The sequence below is a fragment of the Herpailurus yagouaroundi genome, unplaced genomic scaffold (assembly GCF_014898765.1).
Source record: "Herpailurus yagouaroundi ecotype Mexico unplaced genomic scaffold, PumYag 159, whole genome shotgun sequence".
Lineage (NCBI taxonomy): Eukaryota > Metazoa > Chordata > Mammalia > Carnivora > Felidae > Herpailurus > Herpailurus yagouaroundi.
This window is the reverse complement of record NW_024412400.1, coordinates 36825697-36848163: the sequence shown is the minus strand read 5'-3', so window position 1 is coordinate 36848163 and position 22467 is coordinate 36825697. Positions and strand designations below refer to the sequence as shown.

The window sequence follows — 22467 nt, the reverse complement described above, 5'->3', positions numbered from 1 at the left end:
TTGTTTTTAATTAATTAATTTATTTATTTTGAGAGAAAGGGAGTGCAAGCAGGGGAGGGGCAGAGAGAGGGGGAATCTCAAGCAAGCTCCATACTGTCAGCACAAAGCCCAGCATGGGGCTTGAATTCATGAAACTGTAAGATAATGACATGAGCTGAAATCAAGAGTCAGACACTTAACCCAATGAGCCACCCAGGTGCCCCTGAACTTCTGGCTCTTTTAATATACTTTTCTTGTACTTATGGGGTCCTTTAAGCCTGGGCAAGATGAGGAAGGAAGGGAAGAAAGGAAGTGGTAGCCAAAGTGACTTGATTTAGTTGAGGTCCCTTAGAAAACTGTCTACTAATGCATTCCTCTCCTGGAATGATCCAGTTGATCTGAATTTGCAGTCGGCAGGAGAGAGAGGTTTAGGCAAAGTTTCAGGAAAGATATTACAAGTAATAATAAAAATAAATCACTTAAAGAGTGAGATATAAATTACTTCTAAGTTCCACAGTTATTATGAGCATTTCTTTTACTGTAACTACCACCAGATCATTCCTTCATGATGCTGTTGCTGGAAGTCAGTATGTATATTAGCTCAAGAAGATTTTGGGCCATTTCTGCAAAATGCACCAGTAATGCTACTATGAATAACATAATAATGGCATATGATTCATTATTTTCATGGCATTTATCATATGAAGATAATGGGTAAAATTAGGTCACTGCTTTGAAGCTCAAGTTGGTGGAATTCACAATCATTTGTGAAATCTAAGCATTTAGAAAAGCAGTAATAACTTCAACAGACCATGAACTATCCTTCAAACAAATAATTGCAGAAATAATAGATTGGTAACCACAACCCTAATTTAAAAAATTGCTAATAGCTAATCCATGTGAAAGGAAAATGTATTTTAACCATGACATATGTTATTAGTTAGGGTCTAGCCAGAACAACAGAAACCACTATACAGATTTCTAACAGAGGAAGCTTAGTGCAGAGAATTGCTTATACAACTTGATGGATGACCTGAGAAGTTCAGGTTAGTGGCAGCGGAAAGTCAGTCACAACCCTGAGGCTAGAGGGACAATCAGAGGGATGGTATTGCCGGAGCCCAGGGGCTATGATCACCAACAGTAGCTGGAGCCACAGCAGGCCCTTCAGTAGGGGCTGGAGCCTTGCAACTGCTGTCAGAGAACCACCCAAGGGCAGGAGGTTTAGGGACAAACAACCTGGCCGTTCCCTTCAGTCCTCTCCAGTGCTTCTCATTGGCTGAGCCCAGCTGGAACCCAAGTGACAGGGCGGCCTGTCAGGGAAACCTGTCTGCAGTGGTCGGCTCCCTGAGACACAGGGCAGAGCAGGTGAGCGTGAGCCATGAGTCTGAAAGCAAATGGGCGCACGACCTATACAACAACATGTACAGAGTATTATAGACCATACGGACACTCCTTAGGTTCAGTACATGACGAGCACCAGTGTCTCATGTATGTAAGTATAACTCTGCAGTTACGTCTGTACTCAGGTTAAATTGGAACCATAATCTTAGCCAGAGTTGAGCCAGGAATATCTTAATGGATTAAAGTCAGTTTCAAAAGAGCCATAAACGATTGCAAATATTGCTGTCAATTAAATGCTGTTGTGGGGGCACCTGACTGGCTCAGTCGGTAGAGCATGTGACTCTTGATCTTGGGGTTATGAGTTCGAGCCCCACCTTGGGTAGAGAGATTACTTTAAAAAACAAAACGGAAGGCTAATAGACACTTTTTGTTTTTTAAATCAGGAAACACATCAATCACCAACCTTTGGACATGCAAACCGTTTCCCTCCTCTCATTTTATGTCTAATACTAACCAGGAGTGTGTGGTCTGAGATGCAGGGCTACAACTCGCGTGATGGCATGAACGATGTGCAATCCACCCACGCAGAACTCACAAGTTGTGTGGTTTTTTTTAAACCAGGGACACCTAAGTTTAAGATTCTTGGGTAAATTTCATGAGACTATCAAAGAATAAAGTTCTGAAACATAGGCTTTACAAATAATGAAAAACAGTTCTTTGATTCTTCCTCCATAAAAGCTAGTAGTGAAAGTGCTGCACTGGCTGTTTTCCCACACTAATTTCCTCCTGGCAGATGGCAGAATAAAACATTCACAGTAGACAGTGCCTTCTTTCAGACACTCCAATCCACAGGGTATGTGGAAGAGAAGAAGAAGGCTTGAGTCTTGGTCTCTTTCCGATGTGAGCATTAAGCTATAAAGACAACTCAGAGGGTTTGAGAGATGCCTTTGGCCTGTACCTTCTAGAAAGTCTGATGCCCGGCTCTGTGGATGGGGCTGGGCTGAGTGTGGCTGGACCCTGAATCATTTCCCATTTACCCTGAGTCCCAGTGTCTCTCCCTAACCTTCCTTTGCTCCCTTGGCCAGATTGTAAGCCAAGAGGAAATAAAAACATTAAGGAGCTCTAGACTCGGCTGTCTTTTCCATTCTTACCTTTTGTTGCAATGGAAGAATAGCTTGGATGAACAAAAGGGCACTGCACAATTAATTCTAAATAATTATAATAAAAATGGGTAGAAGGGACAAGAGGAGAAAGAGTAGAATAAATTAAAGTGGGAGGAGCCAATGAAGGCACTTCCCCAGTTAATGGAAGCATTTATTCAATGCTGTTCCCCTCACCCCTGCCCTAGCCTCAAGCTTATTCACAAAGAGTATCTTCTGGTAACTGGTTATCAGTGCTGGCTAATCACTGGGGGCATTAAAATAGTTGGGACCCCCCGGGCCAGCTAAACCAGATTCTCTAGGGTGAGACCCAGGTGACAGCATTTTTAAGATCCCTGTGATTCCAGTGTGCAGCCAGGATGGAGAACCTTGGGGATGTTCCCCACCTTGGGCATAACATGGCCAGAGGTGAACAGTAGGAATTCTGGAGATGAGTGGTAAAAATCACAGTTGGGGGGCAGCTGGGTGGTTCAGTCGGTTGAGTGTCCCACTCTTGATTTCAGATTAGGCCAAGATCTCATGGTTCTTGAGTTTGAGCCCCGCATAGGGCTCTGCACTGACAAGCAAGGAACCTGCTTGAGATTCTGTCTCTCCCTCTCTCTTCTGCCCCTGGTCCACTCACGCTCTCTCTCTCTCAAAATAAATATATAAAAGAAAATAAGAAATGAAAAGAAAAGAAAAGAAAAGAAAAGAAAAGAAAAGAAAAGAAAAAAAAAGAAAAGAAAAGAAAAATGAAATCACAGTCTGTATTTAGAGCAGTGGCTCCCAGTTGGGGGCTGTTCTAGGAAATTTCTTCCCACAAAGCAGCTCAGTAATCCAGAAACTGCCATCCCCAGCCCCTGCTGAGGACTGACATTGCCTTCTACTCACATGCTCTGAGCAGAAGTTCCCAGCGGGGGCGATCTTGTCTCCTGGGTGGCCTTTGGGAACTCCATGGGGGTGTTTTCAGATGCCACAGTGATGAATAGTTTAGGGCTTGGACAGAAACTAAGCTGTTAGGATGGGTGAGGGAGGGGTGGGGAAGAAAACTAACACTGGAAACCTCTGGTGTGGTAGGCACTCTGATGGGCCCTTCTGAGAGGTGTGAGCCCCCACCTTCCCACCTCTCCACCCCCAACACACACATGTGCACACCCCCATCCATGCACAACAGCCTTATACAGCTTTCCTGAGTTTAGGGAGAAGAAATGTGCCAGCTAAGAGGTGGAACCCAGGGACAAGATGGGAGAATACTCTCCTTGCATAATAGGGCCAAAATAATTAGCTCACACAGCACAGGGTCAAAGTTCAGTCAACAGAAGCATTATGAATCTCAAATGCAGACAGATGGGGTCGGGAAAAGAAAAACCTATTCTCACAGCATAAGGTCTGCTTGGCTTTAGATACTGTGGGATGGGAAGAGCGGCATCCTGAGCAGAACTCCACCGTTCTTTAAAGTTCATATCCCTGTGTGCCCCACGGGGCAGAGTTCACTTTCCCCAGCACTATGAGCTGTGCACCTGTCCAGGCCCATGTGTTCATCTGCAAGGGCAACCCTTGCAGATTCTACACCTGTGTCCCCAAGGACTGACCTTTACCAACCCTGATCATCCCTTCCAAACCCTTTTTTGTTGTTGTGGTTGTTAATGTTCTGTCATCCCAGAAGCATTGCACCTCCTTTTCCCGTAGAAACCACCAGAGCTTCTTCCTGGGCCAGACATCTATCCAGAATGGGTGCCTCATCTTTTTAACCCACCCAAACACAGTCTTACCCAGCTTCCTTCTTTTGCAAAAGTCCTTGGTGGCACATCTAGGGGAAGTTGCTAACTCTTCACAATATAAAGTCAAGTCTAGATCCCTTGATGACAAAAAGTGTCTAGAAATACACCACTGTGAGTATGTATGCCCATTCCCCAGCCTCACCTCCTATAATCTGGATAGTATGCCCATTTCTCAACCACAGCTATTTTTTGGGGGGTCACCAGGGCTCTCCTAACTGCCTACTCTAGTGGCCTCTTCTCAGGTTTTGTTTGTTTAATAATTTTTTAGATTTCTGAAGTTTTCCAGTGGACAGAAAAGTAGAATAGCATAATGAACACACATACCCATTTCTTAGATTTAACCCTAACATTTTCCCATAATTGTTTCCTTTTATTTTGCTGAATTATATAATAAATTACAGACCTTCTGACATTTCACCCTGAAATAATTCAGTACGCACTTCTAAAATATAAGAACTTTTCCCCACACACCTCTAGGATCATATCACCCCTAATAAAATAAACAATAGTTCTAGAATATACGTTTTCCACATTTCAATTTCCTCACCTGTTCTAGATATGTCTTAAAGGCTAGCGTGTTCAGACAAAGCAGCGATCGTGAATGTCTGTTGCATGTGGTGGTTGTGTCTTGCTTTTTACCAGTGACCTCCCTATAGCATTTGCCTCCATTAAGCTGTTCCTTCTTGGAGGTCCACACTTGGTTTTCCTAATGTCAACTCTCTCGTCATCGTCTACTCCTGACCATCTGTTTTCACCCTTCCTTTGTCGCTGTATTTTCAGTATTGGTGCTTCACAGAACTCTGTCCTTGGCTGTCCATTCTCACCTTAAACTTATTTCCCAGGCAATTTTCCTGAACAATATTCCATTGTGTGGGTATACCACGTTTTGTTTATTTACTTATCAGTTTATGGATTTGGAATTGTTTCTATTTTTTGGCTATTATGAATAATGCTGCTGTGAATACCATTTGTATATAATCATTTGTATTTGTACACAAGTTTTTGTGTGGACATATGTTCAGTTTGTCTTGGGAATACACCTGGGCATGAGATTGCTGGGTCATATGGCAGTCTTATGTTTAACACTTTGGGAAACTGCCAAATGTTTTCCAAAGTGCCTTTACTGTTTTACAGTCCCACTAGCAATATATAAGGTTTCCAATTTCTCCACATCCTTGTCAACACTTGTTACTGTCTGTCTTTTTTATTACAGCCATCCTAGAGGGTGTAAAGTAATTACCTCATTGTGGGTTTTTTTTTAATGTTTGTTTATTTTTGAGAGAGAGAGACACAGAGTGTGGGTGGGAGAGGGGCAGAGAGAGAGGAAGACACAGAATAAAAAGCAGGCTCCAGGCTCTGAGCTGTCAGCACAGAGCCCGATGTGGGGCTCGAACCCACAAACTGCGATATCATGAACTGAGCCAAAGTCAGATGTCTAACTGACTGAGCCATCTAGATGCCCCTCATTGTGGTTTTGATTTGTATTTCCCTAACAGTTAGTGATGTGAAAATCTTTTAATGGGCTTATTGGCCACTTGTACATTTTCTTTCTTTTTTTAATATTTATTTATTTTTGAGAGAGAACGAGAAAGCATGAGTGGGGGAGGGAGGGTCAACAAGGGAGAGGGGGACAGAGGATCTGAAGCAGACTCCTTGCAGATAGCAGCAGTGTGCCTGATGTGGGGCCCAACCTCAGGCACTGAGAGATCATGACCTGAGCTGAAGTGGGACGCTTAACCGACTGAGCCACCCAGGCATCCCATTTTCTTTGGAAAAATGTCTATTCAGATTTTTTGCCAATTTTTAAATTGGGTTATTTGTCTTTTTATTATTGAGTTGTAGGAGTTTTTATACATTCTAGATACAAATCCTTTAGCAGAGATACGATTTATAAACATTCTGCGGGTCGTCCTAGGATGCTTTTTAAAAAAATCTCATGGGAGTGGAGCGCGTACGTATGTTTCTTGAGGTTTAGGACACGGCTTGGGCTCCAGCACAGTGGGTATTCAATATTTACTGAATCCAGTTGAATTCCTTATAGGTCTTTTTAGCAAAGTCTTTGACCCTCTATTTTACTCTCCACTCAATTTTACCTTTCTTTCTTAGAGTGTAAGAAAATACAAATAAAACTGAAAAATATACACAATTTGGGCTGGATACATGCGTTTAAAAAATCTAAAATGTAAGTGGTTTTTAAACAACAGATTTTGGGGTGCCCGGGTGGCTCAGTCGGTTGAGCATCCGACTTCGGCTCAGGTCATGATCTCGCAGTTTGTGAGTTCGAGCCCCGCGTCGGGCTCTGTGCTGACAGCTCGGAGCCTGGAGCCTGCTTCGGATTCTGTGTTTCTTCCTCTCTCTGCCTCTCCCCTGCTCATGCTCTGTCTCTCTCTGTCTCTCAATAATAAAACAACAACAACAACAACAACAAAAAACAGTAAACAACAGATTTTAACAAATCACTTAATCTCTCCATTTCCTCAGCTGCCAATTGGAGAGGAGTTTTGGGGTTCGTGTGTGATCATCTCTATGCTTGCTCCTACTCTACCACTGAATAAGTTTGATAATAACAAGTTAAGACCATTCCTGGTGGCATTCTGGGCTCAGAGGAAGTCACCTGGAATAATCACCATGTCTGTCTTGCTCTCTGCTACATTCCAAGTATGGAGCACTGTGACACACACAGCAGGTAATAAATTGAGTGAATAGGTCCCCAGTAAGCCCGTACCTCTTCATATACATTGGTGAGTCCCACATCTGTATCTCTGGCCTGAACTCTTTTCCTTTTCCTGATGGTCCCTTTGCTGATTCAACACTTCCATCTGCAGGGTCGACAGGCATGATCACAATCATAATGTGTCAAAAACAGAATTCATGATTCTCCACTCTTCCCCAAACTTGTTTCCCTGGCTCCCCACCCCACACTGGGCTTTCTAATTTCAGTAAGTGGTACCACCTCCAAAGACGTGCTCAGGCAGAGCCCTAGGAGTCATTCTTAACTGCTCTTCTTCTTCCTCAAAAGTTATCCAATTTGTCAAAAAGCCTTATCAGTTCTAGCTTCAAAACATACCCCAAATCCGATCCCTTCTTACCCTCTCCACAGCTTACCACTCTGACCCGAGCCACTATCTTTTCTCCCCTGGATTCCTACAGCAGCCTCCTACCTGATGTCCCTGAATCTACTCTATCCCACTACACTGTTTTCTTCGCACAAGAGTCAGGATGATTCTCTAATACCTTAAGCCAGTTCATACCAATCTCCTGTTCAAAACTCTCCCAAGACCTACCATACTCAGAGTCAATCCAAAGACCTACCAATGGCCTAGAAAGCTCAGGTGATCAGGGCCTGGTGTCCTCTCTGATCTTACCTCCTCTTTCTCTCTCTGCCTTGCTGGCCACCTTATGCTCCTTGAACATGCCTAGCATGCTTGACCTCAGGACCTTTGCACATATTGCTCTTTGCCTGCAACACTGCTTCACTTGACGTTTCAGCATGGCTTACTCTCTTGCTTCATTCAGATCTCTGCTTGAATATCTCCACCTCAGGGAGGCCTTACCCAACAGTCTTTCTAAAGAAGCCCTTTTGAGGGGTACCTGGGTGGCTCAGCTAGTTAAGCATCCGACTTCAGCTTGGGTCATGATCTCGCGGTTTGTGAGTTCTGTGCTGACAGCTCAGAGCCTGGAGTCTGCTTTGCATTCTGTGTCTCCCTCTCTCTCTGCGCCTCCCCGCTTGCTCTCTCTCTCTCTCTCTCTCTCTGTCTCTCTCAAAAATAAACATTACAGAATATTAAAAAAAAAAATAAAGAAGCCCCTTTGCAACATACTGTCCCCTTATTCTGTTTTATGTTCATTCATGGTATTTAACATTCCCTAAATTACAGTATGTATTTGTTTACTTCTTCTTTCCCCCACTAGAATGCAAGCCCTATGAGGGCAGAGATCTCACCTTTGTTTATTACTGCATTCCTAGTGCTGGGTACCATTTCTAGCACATTAGAAACACTCAGGAGATGTTGCTGGATGAATACATAAGCTGATGATATCATCATTTGTCATCTGAGAGCAAGCCCTGGGTTTGTGTCTTGGCTGTGCCACTTACTCACTGAACAGCCTTGGGCAAATTATCTAATCTCTCCAGGCCTCAGTCTCCTCATCTATGAAAATGAGCTAGTAATCCCTACTGTGTAGGACTGCTGTGAGGTTTAGAGATAAGGGATGACAGCACCTGACATTAGGTGCTCACTTCACAGACTTGTAATTAACAACCTTCTTCACGCATTACTTGGTTAAGGGACAGAGGTGATCACCAAACTGGCTCTCTTAGAACTAGAGCTTAATGATGGAAAATGGCACACTAGAGGCTAAGTTAGAAAATGAATCCATTTCAGTGCCGAAGACTCAGAAAGCTGGGTTGATACACCAGCCAGAAGAGCTGGGCCTCCAGATACTACTTCCAAATTCAAGTCAAGGCACTGCTTTGTTCTGTGGACAACAGCAGGGTTGGAGGCGATGATTCAAAATGACCTCAGCTTTTGTCTCATCTCGTCCTGTGACCAGACCGCAGGCAACGCCTCATCCAGGGTAGTAATTTCCTTTGCAGCTTTCTGCTAAGAGGCTCTTCGACATGGTAAAATACCGTGCAGCTGCTGCACAGGATGAGGCATTGCTACGTGTTCTGACATGCAAAGATCTTCCACACGTGTTGCCGAGTGAAAACCCCCAGCTGCAGGTGAAATACACAGTAGAATATACATGAACAGCAACACTCCGCTATACGTGTGTACAGTTTTCTATGCGAGTATGTAAACACATAGAGAGAGGTCTGCAAGGGTGGAAACCATATTGGTCATGCTCGTTTCCTCCTAGAGGTGGGGAGGTGACTAAAACTAGAAATGGGTGTCAGGGGAGACCAGCTTTATCTAGAATCTATTTTTACAAAGAGAACGTACTACTTCTGTAATTGAAAATTAATTTTTTAAACTGCCCAAACACGATGATGCTAAAACACCACATTTAAGGAAAATGAAGTAATTTACTTTCCCCTAACTAGCAGTTCTCAAATGGAGCGGTCACCCTCAGTGGGTGTGCTTGGTGGCGTTTTTTTTTGGTTGTCAAAAGACTCCAACGCTACTGGCATTTCGTCCCCTGGGGATGGCGGATTTAACTGCCCGAGTGTGTGAGAAAGTCCCACAGCACAAAATAGTATGCCAGCCCAAATGCCAAAAGGAGTCCTAGTGAGGAACACTACCCAGAAGCTAGGGTTGGCTGCAATTATGAATTCATCTGTGACCTGCCACTCCCCTCCCCCATTAAGAATTTTCTCTTTGCTTTGGGCTACTGAGATGCCTTGCCCATGTTCCATCGATATATAAGACAGTACATTTTATCATCAATGGTCAAGAGAAGTAAATTGAAAAGCATGGGAAGCACAAGTGGCTTGGGTTTTATGCCTCCCATCTGGAGCATGGGGATATTTCTGAGAATCAGGGTTGTCCAGGCACCAGCCACCTTGTACTCTGTACTAAGTCTTTAAGACAAATGTCCCAGGGATGCCTGGGTGCTCAGTCAGTTGAGCACCTGACTCCTGATTTCAGCTCAGGTGATGATCTTGTGATATATGGATTTGAGCCTCAAGTTAGACAGCACGGAGCCTTATTGGGATTCTCTCTCTTTCTCTCTCTTTGTATCTCCCCTGCTCTCTCTATCTCAAAAATAAATAAATAAACACTAAAAAAAATTTTTTTTAAGAAAGACAAATGTCCCCTTGGCCAGCAGCTGGGCAAGGGCTGAGAACCTTTCAGGACAAGTTGGGAAGGTCCCTTTTCTCATAGTTCTCACACAGGACGGTCTGCCTTCAGACCTCCCTGCCTTTGAGAAGCAGCTTCTCAATAATGATGGAAAAGTGATGATAGACAAAAGAGAAAGAATGCGTTATATCCCCCCTTCAATTCCACACACAGGACACTGTTGTGGTGTGTGCATTCAACAAGTATTTATGGAGCAACTACTATGTGTCAAGCACTGTACGAGGTGCGGGGTGTACAGAGAATGAGACTGTGGTGAAAACTCAATAAATAAACAGATCAGGGGCACCCGGGTGACCTAGTCAGTTGTGCGTCCGACTCTTGGTTTCGGCTCAGGTCATGATCTCACAATTCATGAGTTCCAGCCCCATATTAGGCTCCACGCTGACAGTGTGGAGCCTGCTTGGGATTCTCTCTCTTCTCTCTGCCTCTCCCCTGCTCTGTCTCTCTCAAAATAAATAAATAAATAAATAAACAAACAAACAACAAACAAATAAACAGATCCACATAAGTCAGATCATTTTAAATAGCATGAGAGATGTGGTCACTAGCAATTGGAGGGGGTCAATAATATGATAGAACTCAGCAGAGACCTGTCCCCTGGAGGCAGGCTGAGCCCTGGGGAGGAGGAGGGGGATGGTGCTGGGGGGGCCACTGTGGAAGGCGTGTGCCTGTGCAGCTGTTCCTGTCTCTTCCAGCCCAGCCGGGGCTGTGCCCTCTGGGACAGCAGGTATGGTCCAGGTCCTGTGGGTTGTCTGTGCTCCTGGGCAGATAAAATTATCGTGAGTAACATTCATGCTGCTTCTTATTTTGCTTTCCAGCTGTCTCCACCCAAGATTTCGCTTGCATCTGAGGAAGCTGGTTTCATGTGCTTCAGAGGTGTGCTGGCAGATAACCGGCATAGGCTCTCAAAGTCACTGTTACTTAAAAACACACGCATGGCACTCACTTTGTGTCAGGCACTGCTCAAAACACTCTGCAAATGTTAAATCATTTTGTCCTTACAAGAAACCTACATGCCAGGTGTTGAGGAGTATTACTATCCTCCATTCACGCACGAGGACGTGGGACTGTTCCTCCAATCACAGCCCTTCCCCATGACATGCAGTGTAGCAGTAACGTTAGCATTGGGGGAGGACTAGGCATCAGCAGCCATGGTGTCAGAAATGCAGATTCCTGCCCTGCCCTCGAGCTACTGAATCAGAATCTGTTTCTTCAGGTCACTCTATGGATCGCCAAGTTCAAAACCACTGATCCAGTCCATGTTTTCATTTTTTGGGAGATGATCTGGAGGATGAGCCTTCCATGGTTAGCTAATCCTTCAAACTCCAACAAGTGTTTGTTTTATGCACCCTTTTTCCTCCTTAGTTAAGGTTCATTTCTCAGGTAGGAGAACCAAGCATAGCAGGGTTAGAGTTGGCCAGTAAGCAAACAACTAAACAACATGAAAGCAGGATACTATGTACAAAGGACTGGGTTCGGGGGTGCCTGGGGTTGGGGAAGGTACAGTGGAGATGCCGCAAACTATAAAACAGCCTGAAAGAGTGCTTTATCCCCCTGTGGAGAAATGATATATAAATACCAGATGGACAAACAGGGGTACTATACTTTTACAGTGACATCGTATCCCACAAACAACTAAAGAGTCATCTATTTAACTATATATCCCTGAAAGAAAATCAAGCAAGCAAGTGGGAGGAAGGCAGGGAGGGAGGAAGGGAGGGGGAAGGAAGGAGGGAAGGAAGGAGGGAAAATGGGGGAGGAGCGGGGAAGAAAGGAACAGGGGAGGGAGATTTAACGTTGTGGGGTATTCCCTCCACACTCCTCTGATGAGATGCCTCACAGGGAGACTGCATTTCCCTGGGGTCCTCAGCTACCATGGGCCTCTGTGGCATATAGCTGCCTCTAGCTGAGAATGGATCTAATATTTAAAGATTTTTCATAAAACATAGCCCCTGAATGCGAGCCAACCACACTGCCTGGTTGTCAGCCAAAAAACATGGCCTGCTGTGATGCTAGAAGAAAAACTGGCTGTGTGGGGCTTAGTGAGAGATGTATGTGTCCCATACTTATTGGGTGATTTAAAGGATTTTCAAGAGACATTTTGGTTAAATATGTTTTCATCTTACGTGCTGATTTCAGACACGACCGTTTACTTCAGATATAACTGCACTGTGCACGAAGGCCTCATATTTTCTGACTTCCTCTGTTGCCAAGGCTGAGAAACTGGCCAAGCAGACCCCATCCTATGTTGTAAAGTCCACAGTAAGGAGAGGAGATGAGGCTGCAGCCTCCAGAGGAAGCAAGAGCATTACAATCGTTGCCGGGAGCTGTCAGTGCATCATCACCAGGCTTGCGCGGCAGACGCGTGTGTTCCACCCCCCTGCAAAGTACAGGGTGTCTCTGTGTCCGTGAGTGTGCACTAGGCAAGCGATCACTGCAACGCCAGTCACACCTTTCTTGCCCTGGGGAGCCTAGGCTCCCATACTCTGCCTCCTGTAGCCAGCTTGCACTGTTAGTGCTTTTTTTTTTTTTAATTTTTTTAACGTTTTATTTATTTTTGAGACAGAGAGAGACAAAGCATGAATGGGGGAGGGTCAGAGAGAGGGAGACACAGAATCTGAAACAGGTTCCAGGCTCTGAGCTGTCAGCACAGAGCCCGACGCAGGGCTCAAACTCACGGACCGTGAGATCATGACCTGAGCCCAAGTCGGCCGCTTAACCGACTGAGCCACCCAGGCGCCCCACTGTTAGTGCTTCTTGACCTCACAGTGACTCCCCTCCCCCACCACACACGCACCGATTGGGTAGGGAATGGACCACTTAGCACGGGCTGGACCCAGATCCGAGCGGTGGCCAGTCTGAGGTCAGATGGTAGCAGTCTCTGGTGCCACAAGGTCCTGCAGATTCAGGGCCAGTAGCCATCTTAAGCACACAGAGGTAGACAACAGGGACAGGCAAGAGAAACAGGGTGGGGGCGCCTGAAATGAGCAAGCAAGCAGGTGAACAATTTTCCCCCTCAGGTTTCCTGGGCCTGGCTGCACCTGACTCACTGTCCTAGGTGTCCTTTGCCTATGCCCTGACACCACCTCATCCCCTTTCTATTGAGCTGGTAGGCCTTGGTGCTGTCTTTTGCATACAGACAAAGCTTTACTGACTGGGCGTTCCACTGTCTTCTGTGGGCTTCAAAGACCTGCACAGAGGAGACAGGTCTTCTAACCACTGTGCAGCTTCAATCACTTGTGACCTTTTGTGACCCAAAAGGCAAACTTCTAGAATTCACATGGTTTTGGCAAGTTCATTTGTCTACTAAATCCCTTTCTGTTGGACAGTAATTTTTTTTCTTGGCACTGTATAAAATGCCCACTCTTTGGGGCATTTTGGGGCAGTTGGGCGGCTCAGTCAGTTGAGCATCCAACTCTTGATTTCGGCTCAGGTCATGATCCCAGGGTCATGGGATCGAACCCCATGTCAGGCTCTATGCCGAGCCTTTCCCTCTCCCTCTGTCCCTCTCCGCTGCCCACACACACTCTCTCTCTAAAAAATAAAAAAATAAAATAAATAAATGCCCACTCTTTGGATCAAATTCTTCCTTTCCTGATGGTCTCCTCAGTACTACTGGCACTCCTTTCAAAGGCGAGCATGAATTTTCCCTACTGTTGACCACATTAGGCATGGACATTAACAATGAGTCCAATGGTTTTCAGATTTTTAGCACTGAATTTTTTTCTTTTTCAAATTAATGCTACTTGAAGCAATACAGAAGGGACATAACCCCAGCCAACTCTGGATTTCTTCTCCCTGCACCCCTCCCCCAACTCTCAGCTGTAGGCTCCTATCAAACCCAACGGTTCTGGGAACAAACACTTGGTGCACTGCTCAGGGCGGCAGATTGTTTCATCCTTATCTTGGGCAAACATCAAGGATCACCATTCGGGATACACCACACAGTCCATCCCAAGCTCTGGAAATGCTCTGGAAATACAGTGAAGTGAAAGACACATCCCCAACACAAAGGAAAAGCTGGGCAGATAAGACGCTAACGGCCATCACACAGAGCGTATGCCAAGTACAAGGGTGTCACAAGTACGGTTAGGACGATGGGCTCAGAGGCTAGAGGAGCGGCCAGGGCTAGAGCAGCTGGGGCAGGGCCCCACAGAGCAGCAGGAGGGGCTCCAGTAGGATTTCAACAGACTTACAGGAGAAGAGAAAGTAAAATCTGAGAGGTGGGGGTGGCGGGGTGCATCCAGACGAGAGGACAAGCACAAACAAGGGTGGAAGTGTCTGTGATGGACTCAGGAAATGGTTAGCTGATGAATTTGGTGGGATGACAGGGCGTTGCAAATGGGAAAATGGGAAGGGGCCAGAACTTGAATAACAGGCTAGGAAAAATCAACTCATTTTGGAGACCATCAAGAGCCCTGAATGATTCGATTTAGAATTTAGAAAAACAATGGAAAAAAGCAAAACAAGATAAGAGCAGAAATCAGACGTCAAGCTTCTTGGATGCGGAATCAGACATGGGCCTGCAGGAAAGACAAAGGGTCAGCAAAGGGAAACGCTGATGACACATTTCCCCACTGCTGATCCTCTCCCCAAAAGGGTCAGAAGGCTTTGAGACTGGTGAAGGCAAGCTGTATCATCTTCCACTTATTCATCAGGCATCGAGAAGCCCGTGACTCCTTTGAAGTCATCTAGGCGAGGACTCTGGGGCTCCTGACTCACGGGCCTTCCCAGAAAAATCCTCTCCAGCAAGAGCAAGTGATCATAAGACACTGGCTCAGGGGCTGGTGAGAGCAGTCTCCAACTAGCTCAGAGCTTCTCAGGCCTTTCTCCTCCTGTCCAAATCCAGGGAATGGAAAAACTCAAACTCACCCCCGGTCTCAGCCTCAGCTTATCACAACACGCTTACCAAAAGAATGCAGAGAAGAACAGCCTTACAGTGAAACTCCTCCAGAATCATTACCAGCAACACACACCATGCGCAGGCACACACAGCCATTCTTGGAGAAGGTGTGAACATCAGAGCGGAACCGGGTAAACGTGAGCGCTGAATGTGGTCTGCCCCGAAGGAAGGCCCAATGCTACAAACTTCCGAGGGGAAGGTGGTATGAGGTGGTCCCTCACCAGATGCCTATTGATGGTGACACATCTGGGCTGGCCAGGTCTCTCTGTCTCTGCCTGTCTCTGTCTCCTATACAACGAAGAACCCAGAGACGTGGGAAGAGCATGTTACGGGAGGGCAGGAGGGAAACAGGGTGTAAAAAGTCTGGGTGTCCCGCACAAGGTCCCTGGACAAGGCGGTGTGTGGCCACCTTCTCACCCAGGTCTTCCAGCTCCAGAGGCTGTGTTCTGCCAACAGCTCCATGGGACAAATGAGAATGACATCATCAGAAAAGGGGACAAAGAGAGAAGAGGACAGCCACGGCACATTCCCTGTCAGGAGAGGAAGGCTTTCCGGGAGGTTGTGTTGGACTTGCCAGCACCTCCGCTCTATTCCCAGAGGTCTGTCCCTGAGGCTTTGGGGACTGAACGGGAGGGGGCACCTGTGGTGGCCTTACAGTCAGGACAACGTGTCAGCCGCAGTTCAGCCAGTGACTCAGCATTGACGGGAAGGCCAGACCTCCCTGAGGTCACCAGCTGCAGTCAACCCTGGACACGTCCACCTCCCGGCACGTCCCCACACATAAGGGACTCCAACTAACTTCCCAGTGACTGCTCCCTCACCATGAAACAGTCTACCTCCCCTTCATTGATTTCTTTTTTTTTTTTTTAAGTTTTTTTTGGGGGGGGGCGGGGGGGGGGGGGGGGGGGGGGGCGGAGAGAGGAAGAGAGAGGGAAGGAGAATTCCCAGCAGGCCCCACACTGTCCTGTCTCCAGCGAGGAGCCCGACGTGGGCTCGAACCCACAAACTGAGATCATGACCTGAGCCAAAACCAAGAGCTGGACGATTAACTGACTGATCCACCCAGGTGCCCCTCCTTCAGTGATTTTCTAGTCCAACTAGCTTTCTAAAATTTATAAATCTAACGTGTATCTGATTTTAAAAAATTCAAGCAGCACCAAAGGCTGTCCAGTAAAAAGAAAAGCAACAGAAATTTAAGTATAATTTTCTAGTTCTTGACCCATCGGTGTAAAGAAGCTTTGTGTGACCCCCATTTTTGTAAACAAGGAAACTGACCCACTTTGTGTGTCCTTCCACTTCTACTCTCTGCTGCCCAATCCCTAATGCCCGGCACCCTTACTATCACGGTTTACATGGCACCGAGGTTTACAACTTTTATGTTTTGTTCTAGAAATATTACTGTTTGTGCTTCATCTGGAGCTTGGTTCTTTTTTTTTTTTTAATGTTTATTTTTAATTTTGACAGAAAGAGCATGAGCAGGGGAGGAACAGAGAGAGAGGGAAGCACAGAATCTGAAGCAGGCTTCAAGCTCTGAGCTGTCAGCACAGAGCCCAACACAGGGCTCGAACTCACGAACCGTGAGATCGTGACCTGAGCCGAAGTTGGATGCTGAACCGACTGAGCCACCCAGGTACCCCTAGAGCTTAGTTCTTAAAATTAAAAATGAACCGCCAGCATTTATAATATACTGATTGTGTAATTATTATCGTCTCCAGAGGCAAGTGAGGACCCTCAGGGAAGAAGAGCGGATGAGTCACTACACTTGTGCCGCTCAAAGTAAAATGAAATTAACTAAGTTGGAAGGAGGACTTGGGGAGGGGATGGAGTGGTATTAAAGTTCTTTCTCCTCAGCATGTTGAAGGCATTTCTGGGGCTCTTCTATTTGGGTTGGCTTGAAGGAGGAGAGGAACAAAACCGGGGGTCTTCATTCTTGTATTCATCTGTACTTTTTGAACACCAATTATGTGTTAGATACTATGCTAAGCACTTAAGATGCATATAAAAGCATTTCCCACCTTCAAAGAGTTCCAAGGGAGAGCCAGGAAAATCAAAGACAGAACAACTAGAAGCTCCAAGGCAGAGTTTTTAAAATTCTGTTTTGTTCACTGCTGTAGTTTTAGTATTTAGACAAGCCAATTACTGAATGAATGACTGAATGTAATGCCTGAGTTACACGCAGTGGAGGTGGTGTGGGTTGGGGAAAGGGGTTGGGACTGGGAGGGGAACCCAGAACACGAAGGAGGAGCCCTGGAGGGTGCCGTGGGCTTGAAGGCTCAGAGAACATTTCCAAAGAGAGTTTGGGTTGACTAGTGAAGTAGGAGGAGGACATGGGAAGAAATCAGGAGAAGGGATCCCCAGTAGTATCATAGGAGCAGGAGGTGAGTTTGGGAAGTGGCAGATGAAGTGAAATGACAGGAAGAGGCAATCTGTGAAGACTTGTATGCAGGGCTGATGGCCTGGCCTTTATTCCAGGGTGCTAGGGAACCGTGGAGGGTTGTTGGCAGGGTGGTAGTGTGGTCAGCTCTGTGGACAGGGGCAGGGGTGGATGGGGCTGGAGATGGGAGTTCAGCTAGGGAATAAGCTGTCTCTGGGAGGAGGCATAATGAGAAGCTGGACTGAGGCTCTGAGGTTGGAGAGAAGGGCTCAGCTCTGAGAAAAATTCAGGAGGTAGAATCTGGACAATTTGGTAACCGAGGGGCTTCGTGGGATATCTCACACAGGATGAGTTCCTGATCTGAGTGGCTGACGGGGTGGTGGCATCATTCACAAAGAGAAGGATTAAAAGAGGGGTGTGTGGGTAGCTCAGTCGGTTAAGTATCCAACTCCAGCTCAGGTCATGATCTCACAGTTTGTGAGTTTGAGCCCTGAGTTGGGCTCTGTGCTGACAGCTCAGAGCCTGGAGCCTGCTTCAGATTCTGTCTTTCTCTCTCTCTGCCTCTCCCTGGCTCATGCTCTCTCTCTCTCTCTCAAAAATAAATAAACATTAAAGATTAAAAGAAAAACAATGGGTTCAGCAAGTTTTCAGGAGCACTACGTACTGCTGCATGTTGTGCATGTGGGACACCTAAGTGGGGACATCTTTGGATAGGTGGATCCATTTACACATCAGAGAATTATTGGCAAATGAATGATATATAAAGCCAAGGATGCAGAAATGTAGGATAATAGGTACATGAGTGTATAAGAGAAATACCACCTTTAAGGATGGACAGATACAAAGAAGTCCATGAAGGAGACCAGGAAGAGCTGAACCAAGGGGATGGGTATCACTCTTTCAGTGCAGGGGTATGGGTGAATGAATAAATGAATGAATGAATGTGTATCTTAAATTATTTATCCCTGCCTTTCCTTCTGGATTCCCCTCTTGAAGTACCTTCAAGCACTAGACTGTACAACAAGAACCTGTCCCCATTATCTTAGGGTAAGAACCACCAGAAGTTTTCCCTAAGATATTTAGGAAATATTGAGAGTCATGAAGACTCTCAGTAGTTTTCCAAAGAGTGGTTTCTCTGGAAGTTAGCTTTTTTTTTTTTTTTTTAATAAACTTTTAATTTTAGTTTTAGGTTTAGAGGAAATTTGAGAAGATGGAAGAGAGAATTCTCATATACCCAACACCCAAGTCTCCCCTATTGGTAATGCCTTACGTTAGTATGGTGCGTTTGTCATAACCAGTGAATCAAAACGGTTGCAACATTTTTAACTAAAGTCCATACTCAGATTTCCTTGGTTTTTCAATAATGTCCTTTTTTGGTTGTTGTTCTAGGAAAGCATCCAGGGTAACACATTACACTTAGTTGTAATGTCTCCTTAGGCTCCCCTGGGCTGTGAGAGCTTCTTATATTTTTCTTGTTTGTGAGGACTTGGACAGTTTTGAGGAATACTGATCAATTATTTATAGCATTTCCTACCACTGGGGTTTGTCTGATGTTTTTCTCGTGATTAAACTGGGATTATAGGTTTTGGGGAGGAAGACCATAGAGGTAAAGTGCTATTTTCATTCATATCCTATCAAGGTACGTACTGGACATGGGCTAGCCAGGTTAAAGTCATGCTTGTCAGTTTTCTCCATGTTGAGTTTTCTCCTCACCTTCCTTCCGTACTGTACTCTTTGGAAGGAAGTCAACGTGTATATCCCACAGTTAAGGGATGGAGAATTATTGTCCTCCTCCTCGAAGGAGCAGGCAGTTAACTTTAAAAATTCTCATGCTGTCTTTTCATTTGAAAGAAGTTTCTCTCCAGCTTCCTTTTCTGTCTTCCAGATACTCTTTTAAGAACACACAGGGCTGCCAAACAATGGAGCCTGACTTCAAAGGATCTTTTATGGGACTCAACATTTCTAAATGTATCTAAATACATGCAATCTCAATATACCACATGACCAGAATTTTAAAATGCAAGCAGTGGCTCCCCTCCAGGTAGGCACTGGTTTACTACTGCTTCAGGCATGATGACTCCCTTTGAAGCAAGCCCGGAACGGTGTCTGATACGGGGCCCACCCCTTGTCCACCCTGCTGGTATTGTGGATGAGGCTGGTCTAACTTAAAAGTCAGGAATAAGTGAAAACCCCCCAACAAGAGGAAGATTCAGAAAGGAAGTACTGGAAAATATTGATGATGTTCATTGTACCGGACACATAAATAATGTCCTACCATGTTACAATAACAGCACTCTCTTCTATAAACCAAGAGTATCATGGCAAAGACACACAACATAATCAGAGATCACATCCCTACAAAAAGCAAGGGAAAGAATTTCACACCAAGGAAAGATGATTATTTAAAGACATAATGAGACTCTATCAAGAATAGTCACCATGTGAGTCGGGAAACAGAGCACTTGTATCTTAGCATAATAAATTTTCATAACTTAATAAAAAGCTATTGAACTCTGGAAAGATAAGACCCAAGCACACTGTTTTGGTTCCCTCCAGTGGTTGTGTCCTGCTGCCCCCTTGGGGCCTTGCCACAGGGTAAGGAGGAGCAAGGAAGTGACACAAACTGTTTTTCTCTCACTCTCTTTTCCTCCTTATTATTTCCTGGACTTTGAAGTTCAATGCCATGTAAATATTAACTTGCTTCTTACATAAAGCTTCAAAGAACAAACTGTAATCTGAGCATATGATTTACCCTAACATTTTCCCATGAGCTTTAAGGATTCTGATTTCTTCTCTACCAATATGTCTCTATTTCACAGAATTGGTTTGGAAACAGTCTTTAACTTTTCCTTCTTCCTCTCATTATTATTATTATTATTCTTGTTATTACTATTATTATTAATCATCCTCCTCCTTCTCCTCCTCATCATCACATGATGGAAGTATTTTCCAAAGAATGCCTGAGATGATTTTAGGTGGTAACATCCACTAAGTTTCCTTTTAAATATATTTAAGTTAAAAAGCTAATTTGACTTGAGGTGCCTGGCTGGCTTAGTCAGTAGAGTATGCGACTCTTAGTCTTGGGATTGTGAGTTCAAGTCCCATGTTGGGTAAACAGATTACTTAAAAAACAAACAAACAAAAAAAACAGCCTAATTTGACTTAAAGAAAAAACATGTCAGTGGTAGTACAACTTGTAAAAGGTAGGGCAAAAATTATCACTGGCTAAAGTTTGGGACTTACTCAACTCTTGAAATAATCAGTTTCAGAGGTGAAATTTATTGCACAGGTAAAAGTGGAATTATATTATTATAACTTCGGGAACAACTCACAGCAATAAGGTCCATGGGTTTTTTGTTCTGTTCTGTTTTGTTTTGTTTTGTTTTGTTTTTGTTTTTGTTTTTTGTTTCTTGTTTCTGCTAGTCACATTACCAACAGTTTTCTTTTATAATACAATCGTGCCGACCATGATGGTCTAAACCACTCTGACAAACCTTTCAAACCAAATTAGACACCCCATTGACACAATCTTTGCAAAGCTGGTCAAAAGAAAATCTCTCGGAATTTGTTTTAGAGATGTTTTTGGATTTTCTCCTAGGTTATGTTTTATTTTCCCCAAATTAAAATAATATAAAATAATTATGTCTTTTCCTAACATTGAGAACCTTAACATATGTTACAATTTGACTTACTGAAGAAACAATCCCTTAGTTATGAGATCTTGATTTTATAAAAATTATGTCTTATTATTCCCTTCTAGCTCCATCATGCTGATGTGTTCTTTTGCAAGGGATGTGTCATCTAGAGTTGGCTTGCTGGACCTGAACTGTGTAGCCAGTATGATCTCAATAAATGAAAGACTGATACTTTTAAAAAAATGCTAATTTCCTTAATCTTTTCACCTCCCCCTGCACTGAGATGTGTTTCCTTGACACATAATTAAATGCTTTTGAGCGTTTGCTGAATTACTGTGTGGTTAATCCCTCTCAACAGCAGGAAGCTTAGATATTTGTAAATTTCCTCAGCGCACCGTTTCTGATTAGTTGACCTTTTCTAAATACCAAACCAACCGGTTGCAGTCAGTTCTATCACTCCATGATCAGCCTGCATTTATCCATAAAGTTCTTGTTGGTTTTCATTTGTTTTGAGAATTGGTATAGACAGAACAAATGGCTGTTGCATTAGAGTTTTGAATTTATCTTAAACTGTAATCACTGATGTTATCTTTCTTCATAAGCTCCAAAGAGTACCTTTGTTGTTATTCTGGTTTATACTAATACTTTATCTTTATATATACACCCTTCCTTTTGCAAAGTGACTTAATTTGTTTTATTGATTGTAGGTATCAGTGATAGTGCACTTAATTAGCTTTCAAAACACAACTATGTTATCATCACATTATTTCTGAAAAATACATGAACATTCTTTCCAGCCGTGCCCATTCTCCAATCCCTTCTTCTCTCTCTTTCTCTCCTGCCCTCCTTCTGTTCTTTCCTTCCTGCATCAAACATTTATTGAACATCTACATGTCAGGCACTGTACTAGATATTGCTAGAGTCAATGGTGGAAAAACTCTTGGTTCCCCAGGAAGCTTATTCTATAGGTTTAAAATCATTCCTTCCTGTTTATTCCAAAGATCACTCGGGATGAAAACACACTAATGAAATTCATGCGAAAGAAAGCAAACATGGACTGCTCCTACTGAACTGGAGAAAAAGCATGTTACCCACCTTTAGCTGCTGCAGAATAATCTTCCTTGTGGGCTCTGGCTATATCAACAATCCTTCTTTTCCCCCCAAGAACTGGCTCTGGAGAGGGCGTTCTTCCTCCTCTAGCACAAATAGCCTTCAGTGGGAATGTTGGGATGGACACCAGTTGAATGAGGCCCAGAGCAGCTGGAGTCCTCCTAGAAAACTTACATGCCCACACTCGTTTGGTGTGGCTGCCTGAGGCCTCTGGTGGAGAGCTCCTGTAGGAAACCACAAATGCACAGGAAATTGGGGAAAATCAGATAAAGGCAAACCTTTAAATGACATATGTACAGAAAGGAAACAGTTAAGAATTAACCCAAATTAATTTAAGGCTATAAGAACAAGTGGTGCAACGGTTTAGTTAATAAGTAGCTAGTCTGCAAAGCTAAGGCATT

The 22467-nt window shown here is 44.4% G+C and overlaps 1 protein-coding gene across 10 annotated transcripts in view; it reads right to left on the bottom strand.

The window, feature by feature from the left end:
- The window catches only part of ZBTB38 (zinc finger and BTB domain containing 38), a 175930-nt gene that overhangs the window by 138832 nt on the left and 14631 nt on the right, over positions 1–22467 (bottom strand). For all 10 annotated transcript variants that reach the window (XR_005792092.1, XR_005792091.1, XR_005792090.1 and 7 more), the window contains exon 2: positions 22052–22290. The gene's annotated coding sequence lies outside the window, so the exon portion shown is untranslated. The remainder of the gene's footprint in view (positions 1–22051; positions 22291–22467) is intronic.